The sequence below is a fragment of the Orcinus orca genome, chromosome 5, assembly GCF_937001465.1.
Source record: "Orcinus orca chromosome 5, mOrcOrc1.1, whole genome shotgun sequence".
Classification (NCBI taxonomy): Eukaryota; Metazoa; Chordata; class Mammalia; order Artiodactyla; family Delphinidae; genus Orcinus; species Orcinus orca.
In genome coordinates, this window is record NC_064563.1 from 74,596,193 (window position 1) to 74,604,675 (window position 8,483).

Genomic DNA, 8,483 nt, shown 5'->3' on the forward strand with positions numbered 1-8,483 from the left:
TCGGGCTCAGTGCCACACCTCACCACACGCAAATCCCTGGGAACCAGGCAGCCCAGTCTTGGGTTGCTCCTGACTTCCAAGGAAACACCTCACACCCAGCAGCCCCTCCCTGCCAGAAGGAAGGGCAGGGGCTTAATATGCGCTGGAACAGGGGAGGACAAAGACCTGACACAAAGTAGGTTTTTAAAAAGACTATGGAGGAACTTTCCTGGTGGCACCACGTTAAGAATCCGCCTGCCGATGCAGGGGACACAGGTTTGAGCCCTGGTCCGGGAAGATCCCACATGCCACGGAGCAACTGAGCCCACGTGCCACAACTGCTGAGTCCGCGTGCTACAACTGCTGAGCCCGTGCGCCTAGAGCCCGTGTTCCAAACAAGAGAAGCCACCACAGTGGCACGGCAATGAAGAGTAGCCCCCGCTTGTGACAACTAGAGAAAGCCTGCACGCAGCAACGAAGACCCAATGCAGCCAAAAAATAAATAAATAAATGAAAAAAAAATTTTTTTTTAAATAGCTATGGATAGGCTGCCTGAGAGGGCACAGGGAGAGTTGTGTGAATCCTTATGTTCATGGTGGGCAGCAAAGGGACTGGCTCGCTGTGTCCTGCTAGCCCTGCCGCCAGGCCATGCTTTACCACGTGAGTACGAGGAAAGTTGGATCGTTGGCATCTTATTCCGTATGGTTGCTCACGTGAGCTACTTTGACATTTTTCAGTTTGAATGGGTTTTCCTTTGTCTTCATTTTATACCGCCACTTTACTGTCTTCTGGGTACTTCTGGAGAGAGTCATCTGGAAATAAAGCCAATGAACTTTTAAAATGTCCTTGAATCCCAGGATCTAGAAGTAAATTGGTATCTTCAGTAAACCCCATATATCTGTAAAGCATGCACTCTTTCATTCTCAGCCAAGTGCCTTGGAAGAGAGATCACCCTGTACTCAATCTACAGCTCACTCCAAGCTCCAAGCTGGCATTTCCTCTGTCAGCTGGGCCTCCCTCCCCACGTCCTTGCTGCTCCCACCACTGCCCCTCGGCCAACCGCCCCTCTCGGAGGCCCCCAGTGACTTCCGTGCTGCTAATGTCCCCAAACGCTGCTCTACTTACTTTGCTTGGTCCATGAAGGCCATTTAATACTTTGTGACATGCGTTCTCTCTCTCTCTCAACTCGTACTTCTTTGACTTCTGTAATTTTGTGACCCCACTTTCTCCTGGTCTTCGTTCTTATCACACAATGGTTGCTGATCGTCAGGACTGTCCACAGAGCTTCCCGAGTGCGGGCCTTTCCTGGAGCGCTCCCTCAGCACGCTCCTTTTCTGTCTCCTCTTCCTCCTGGCTGGTTGACCCCCAGCCACATTTGCTTGTGACTCTCAACTCTCCAGCTCCATCCTGTTCCTGTCCCCACACTCCAAACCCCAGCTCCAGCTCCCTACTTGCATGTGCCCTAGGTGTCTTACACCCAACCTGTCCGAAGTGCAGCCGCCCCTTTCTCCATTTTAAACCTCTCCCTTCTCCAGATCTCACTATTTTGGTGACAGGCACTGTAATAGCTACCAAGAAAGACACCTAGGAGTCTCCCTGTCCCTGATACAAGCACCAAACCCAGTCACCAATGTCTACAGTTTTGATCTTAGTATCTTCGGTGCTCATCCTCCTGTCTCTGCACACCTCAGATGGCCCCATGGCTCACCTCTCTTCCTGCCACATGCCTTCATTTTCATTTCTATCTTAAGCATCCCTTACACTCTTGCCAGAAAGAAGACTCTAAAATGCAAATGTGACCGTTTTTGATTAAAACTGTCTCCAGATAACTTGCAAATAAAGTTCAAACTCTTTAGCACATAGCCCATTTCTCTGATAGCAGTTCCAACCATCCCCTCAGCCCACATCCATATCAAGAGCCACAGACCTTCCTGCACACACACTTGCTCTGATAACCTTCGTCCATCCATGGGGACCCTGATCCAGCACCACCTCCTCTGGGTAACTTTTGTGACCCCTCCCTTCCTTCCCGACTCCCACCTGAACTGGCTGCTTTTCCATTAGCGCCCCACGCATCTGCCTGTCCTAACACAGCATCGTGTCCTGGGACTGCCGCTTTACATACATTTCTTCACAAGAGTGAAAGGACTTTAAGGGCAGACACTGGGTATCATAGATCTTATCCCTAACATCTAGCACAGCATCTGGCACATAACAAACATTGAAAAACTGTTCAAGTGAGTGAACTGTTCACGTCTGTAAAACGTACAGTATATAGACGTTGAGTTACATATAAGGTAATGCTCACTGCTATATGTTTATTCAGGTTTATGTGTTTGTGAGCGTGTGAGTGTCATCTCTTTTTTCATTTGCTATCTGGGATAAATAATTAACTTTTCACTTCAACTGGCAAAAAATTGGCCCAGGATTTGCTGTGATTTGGAAGGTCCTTTGCAACTTTAGTCTTAATTTCCTTGTTGATAAAATAAAAGGGTTTGATTGGCTGTTCACTAAAGGTCCTTCTAATGCTGACATTTGTAAAAACTTTGATTCTATTTTTTTATAATTAATTTTTATTGGAGTATAGTTGATTTACAATGTTGTGTTAGTTTCTGCTGTACAGCAAAGTGAATCAGTTATACATATAAATATATCCACTCTTTTTTAGATTCTTTCCCCATATAGATCATTACAGAGTATTGAGTTCCCTGTGCTATATAGTAGGTCCTTATTAGTTATCTATTTTATATATAGTACTGTGTATATGTCAATCCCAATCTCCCAATTTATCCCTCCTGCCCCCCCCTTGGTAACCATAAGTGATTCTATTTTTATATAAAACTGCCTTTCTAAATAAAACTGCCCTGAATTGGCATACAGCTTTCAGAGCTATTATCTCATTTAATGTTTAAAATATATCAGTATGGTAGATAAGATATTGTGATGAAATGAGTAGAATTCAGTTAGTGGCTTATATTAAGCATTTATCTAACCTTAATGAAATAACTTGATTCTAGCACTAAACTTCTGAAATATTTATCACATTATAAACACAGGATGCATTTCTGATTCCTTTAGCTCTCAGAGCTGTACTCAAAATATAGAACATTTTCAGAAAGAAATCCTTGCCTTTTCCTTTTTTGGCATCTGGAGTCTCTCCTAGAGTACCTGCCATCTTAGATGCCAAGTCTTCCTCTACACCAGCAGTTAGTTGGTAAGGGTGGGACCCCGGGGGTACTCAAGACCCTGTCAGTACTCAACAAGGTCAAAATGATTTTATAATAACACTGATGTTTTATTTCCCCTTTTCGCTATGTTGACATTCACTGGCTCTGCAAAAACAGCCATGGGTAACACTGCCTAGCATGAATCAAGACAGTGGCACAACTTGTGCTGATGAGCGTTGTGTCATCTTTACCGCCATGCGCTCACAGTTTAAAACAAACAAACTAGTTTTACTTAAAGAATGGCTTGATGAAACAGTAAAAATTATTCATTTATTTTATTAATTCGTATTGCTATGATATTAATGTATTTTATCGATTTTTAGTTTTATTAAACCTCAGCCCTTAAGTACATGCTTTTTTAATAGTCTGACAAAGTAGGAGTGTCACATAAAACCCTTTGTAACCCAGAATATCACAGTCATCTTGATAAAAAGTACTCGTGCCATTATTTGATATATGACCTAAACTGTCATTTCTTTCAAGGAACACCACTTTGCTTAAAAGAATGACTAATCAACTATGGTAATTCAAACTGACTCATAAAGCAGACATTTTCTCAAAACTAAGAGTGAACCTGCCACTTTAAGGAAAACACCTCTGTTGTACTGGTTGCCAATGGTAAAACTTACACATTTAAGCAAAAATGAGAATTTGGAAAAACAAAATGAGCTTGACAACTTCTCAGTATTTTTCTGATGAGATGGAAGATGGTATTCATGAATGTGAGTTTTTCATATTGTAAAAAGAAATGTGTCGGTTGGAAATCTGCATAACCAAGGAAACCAATATTTTCTGAACATAATGGTGCATAATGGGTCCAGATCAGGCATGAGGAAAGGTCCTCTCCAAGCAGGAGGTAGACCAAGGGATTTTATGTCATAGAGGATAAGTTTACTGACGTGTCAAGTGTTTGTGTAGCATCAAAGAAGCTGCACAATTACCTGGAAAGGCTATTCCATTCTTCTTGTTTTTTCTCATCCCATTACTGCGTGAGACCAGGTTTTCTTCACCTCCTTAACCAAAACAACATATTGCAACAGATTGAATGCAGAAGCAGATAGAAGAATCCATCTATCTTCTATCAAGCCAGACACTAAAGAGAATTGTAGAAAAAAAAATTTTTTTAAAGCTACTCGTGGACTTCCCTGGTGGCACAGTGGTTGAGAGTCCACCTGCCAGTGCAGCAGACACGGGTTCGATCCCTGGTCCGGGAGGATCCCACATGCCACGGAGCAACTAAGCCCGTGTGCCACAGCTGCTGAGCCCGCGTGCCAAAACTACTGAAGCCCGTGTGCCTAGAGCCCGTGCTCCGCAACAAGAGAAGCCACCGCAATGAGAAGCCCACATGCAGCAATGAAGAACCAACACAGCCAAAAATAAATAAATTTAAAAAAAATAGCTACTCGTGTTGCCACACTCTTTTGTTTTTCATAAGAAATGTATTTTATATTAACATGGAATCATTTTATTTTAAAAAATTTATTAATGAGTATTTTAAATATTTCTCAGTTTCAGTTTTGAATATATCAGTATCAACTATTATATCCAATAGTAAATATCAATCGACATAAACCCATGTCAACAAAAACTTTGGGGTGTACGATACTTTCTAAGAGATTAAAACTTTGAAAATCATTGCTTTGTACTATAAGGCTTAACGATAGGATCAGAGCCTTTGTTTAAAATATCTGCCGCAATGCAATCCCCATGAGAATTGTTTCTTAGCCTGAATTCAGGATATATTTTAAATACAAGGGTTAGATGGGAGTCTAGTGAATGTCAATTATCATTGCTGTGTGAGTTGCAAGTTCACCCATTTTAAAGCACAACTTAAGGAAACTGTTACATCAGAGATGATATTTTTAATGAAGTACCTAGTGTTTTTGTTTATTTGAGGACTCACCATTTCACCATTCCTGGGGGCCTTGGGCGGGGAGTCTCAGGCCTCAGGTTCAAGGAGAACTGTGCTTCCCTTGAGAGACTGGTATGCTCTGACCTTCTATCCACCACTTTTCTCCCTTTTCTTTGGCGTCTAGGAAGCCGGAAGCTACATTCTCAGCTTAGCCTGAGCCTGGCTCACAAATGGAAACTTACATTTACACGTCTAAACCTATTTTACTCTGCCTTGATTTCATTCTGCCACTCCCCCTGCACTTATCTTTGATTTCTTCCTCTGAATTTTCATGGGTATTTCCAAAAGCTACCTCCAATCCTTTTGCCAAACAAGGTAAAGTGTAAACATATAAGTGCCTGCAACTACCAGTGATGCAGGAAGTTTGTTCTCCTCTGGGTACTGAACCCAGCTCCTTTCTAAGCACAGGTTGCGTGTCTGTAACTTCTTTGCTGTTATTTCCTTTATTTCATCTATAAAATAGGGGCGTGGATTCGCGATGGAAAGCAGCATAGCCAGGCCTTAGGAAAATCTGGAGAAGCCAGCTGGGCCCCAGAGGCTGTGGAGCGGAGAGGCAGAGGAATCTGCTTCTCTAATGAAAGGGCCCTTCTTTCCAGGGGATTATAAGAATATTCATGACCCTTGAGATCAGCAGGTGAGGCCCAGCCCTCCCCACTCATCCTTTGGGCAAATAGTCCAAAAAGCTGAGGTTGCCTGGGTAAGAAAGGAACAGTGGGAGCTGGAAGATTTTCCCGCTTCTCTTGGCCCCCAGCCCCTGTATTTTCGGGGAAGGGGAGGGGGACTTGTCCTGAGGTGAAGCACGGACTGTGTCTTTCATTTCTAAAGAGCAGGCAGTAAGGCCGAGGCAGAAGTCCCGTGACATGACTTGAGACACAAAATGGAATCTTAGCATCGAAGACCCCCTTTGACAACAAGAAGAAAAGCCCTTTTCTTCCTAGCCCGGATTAGGCGAGAAGGGAATTCTCTGGAACATGTGTGCATTGTTTCATGGAGGGCAGCCAGGCTGGCCCGGGGCTTGCCTCCCAAAGTCAGCCCAAGGAAGCTTGTCCCCGTGTAATTAAAAGGGAAGGGAAACAGCAGGGCGTCTTGTTCTGCTGCTGCCCACCAAAGTGGGGTCCCCAGGGGACGCTGTGGCCCAGGAAACTGGCTAAATGAATGGCTACCGGGGGGCTCGCTGAATGTGTGGGCCCTGGAGACAGAGAGAGGGCAGGGCACGGAGTCTCGGCAGAGCTCTTCTCATAAAACGGGAAGAAGAGAAACCCTCTCAGACAGCAGAGATGCCTGAGCTTCTTGCCACCTGACCGGACAGCAAGGCTGCCCTGGGGACAGGGCACCTGCTGCGAGGGGTCAGCTCCTCGCGGAGAGCAGAGCCCAAGGCCGTGTTGCCAGGCCCTCGTTTGTCCAGCTGACGCAGGCTGGCCCCTCGCTTTCTCCCGCTGACAGCGAGGCCGGGAGCCCGGAGGTCACAGGTCAGGGCGGGACGCTGAGGCCTGGGACTCACAAAGGGGAGCGGGGAGCTTCCCCTGGCAACACGAGTTTCTGGAAAGTGGTCTCTCGTATTTGTCAGTGGTGAAGTGTCTCACTCAGAAATGATTGGGAGCCATAAAACCCCGAGCTAGAGGCTAAGATATTTGGCATTTATAGAGTTTAATCCAGTTAAGAAAAAAAAAAAAGTTCCTTTTCCTATAAAATAAGAAAACTTCCTCATGAAAAGCTTTCTAATGCCATTTCCCGAAATCTTCAGTTCAAGACGTAAACGTTCTGCTTCAGCTTCCCCAGCTCCCTCTGCAAATCTGGCAGGGTGGATTATAGAGGACTTGAGAGAATCTTGATCGGCAGTCTGGAAATTTGTGACTCCTGACCCCCAGGTCCACAGGGAAGATAAGAGTGACAACAGCCAAGCGGGTCGGTTTTCTAAGACCCCGCACATTCTGCCTAAGGTCACGCACGTCCCAAAGGCCTCAGCAGCGAGCCAGCAGGCCTGGGCGCTCTGCTTTCTCTGGTAAGTGATGAATCTAAGTCAATATCGTAAAGGCGACCCAGCCCTTCTGGCTCCGCAAATATTGGAACAAAGCCCTGAGCACAGCGATGCTGTTGACAGTTACGAGATGGTGGCATTGTTGTCTTTGTCACCATGAAGTGCAGCTCCGTGGAGCCTGGCCTAACACCCTGTGTACACAGAGGAGACAGTGCACTCGGAGGCCCGGCTGTTAGCTCTGACAACACACGCAGGCGACCGGCCCTCAGCCCGCAGGCGACCGGCCCTCAGCCCCTCCCAGGGGCACAGCTGGGGTGCCGGACACACTGCCCTCTTCACCTACTGGGGGCTGCCCAGCACAGTGTCCGGGCCACATGCTTCCTTTCCTCTCTCTTTTCATTCATTTGTTACAAATACTTTCTTATTGAAATATAACGTACATGTGTCACCTGTCCAGCTGGATGGAAACTGCCACACCCTTGTATCCCTCAGGTCAAGAACCTGAACGTTTCCGGCATCCCACAGCCCACCTGTGCTCCCTCCCAGGATCACCTCCTGCAACAGTGGCCACTCTCCTATTCAGACTTCTAACGTAAATTACTTTCCCCTGTTTTAAGCCTTTTGCATTTGAAACTTTCCCTTGGCATTTGAAGCCAAGGTACTGTGTGTTTGTCCAGCAAGGCGTGGTTACAGTGCAGCGCTCACACTGATCTCACCTCCACCCTTGCTTGGGCAAGCCCCTCAGTGCTCTGGTATCAGGTTGGCCTTGCCAAAGGACAGAGTTGGTCTGAGTCTCGTGGGGCCCTTCCAGTGCCAGTGTGTGGTCCCGGGCTCCATTATGGGGCCGGATGGGCTGTGCATAGGAGGACTATAAGCCCATGTCCATGCACAGGCTTGGGAGTATGTTCTAAGAAGGAGGCGCTGCCCTGCCCATCATGCCTCACTGTACCTTCCATGCCACCATCCAGAAACATCAGAAGACAAGTCAGTTCAGGATTCTTTCCACACCACTGGAATACACCTGATTCGTTCCTGTCCTGAATCTGGTCCGTTCTCCTATCTGAAAACTGTCCCAGGCAGATGGAGGCTGGAAAATTCCCTCTTACTACACTCTGCTGAGTGATAGATATCCCACTCCTTTTTGCATTCCTAAAGCCTTTTTCTGTGTGTGCATGTGGAGTGGTAGTGGTGGGATAGGGTGGCAGGGAGAGGCAATGGCTTACAGAAAGCATGCCAGAGCTGGGAGTTCAACTTCTTCCCTCACAGGTGAAGAACCAAACTTGAGTCTGCCCACCCGATGTGCAGCAAAGCCAGTCTACTTACACCAGGTGGTGGTGAAGGAAAGTACAGCATTTATTGCAGGGTCCCAAGCAAGAACGGGCAGCTC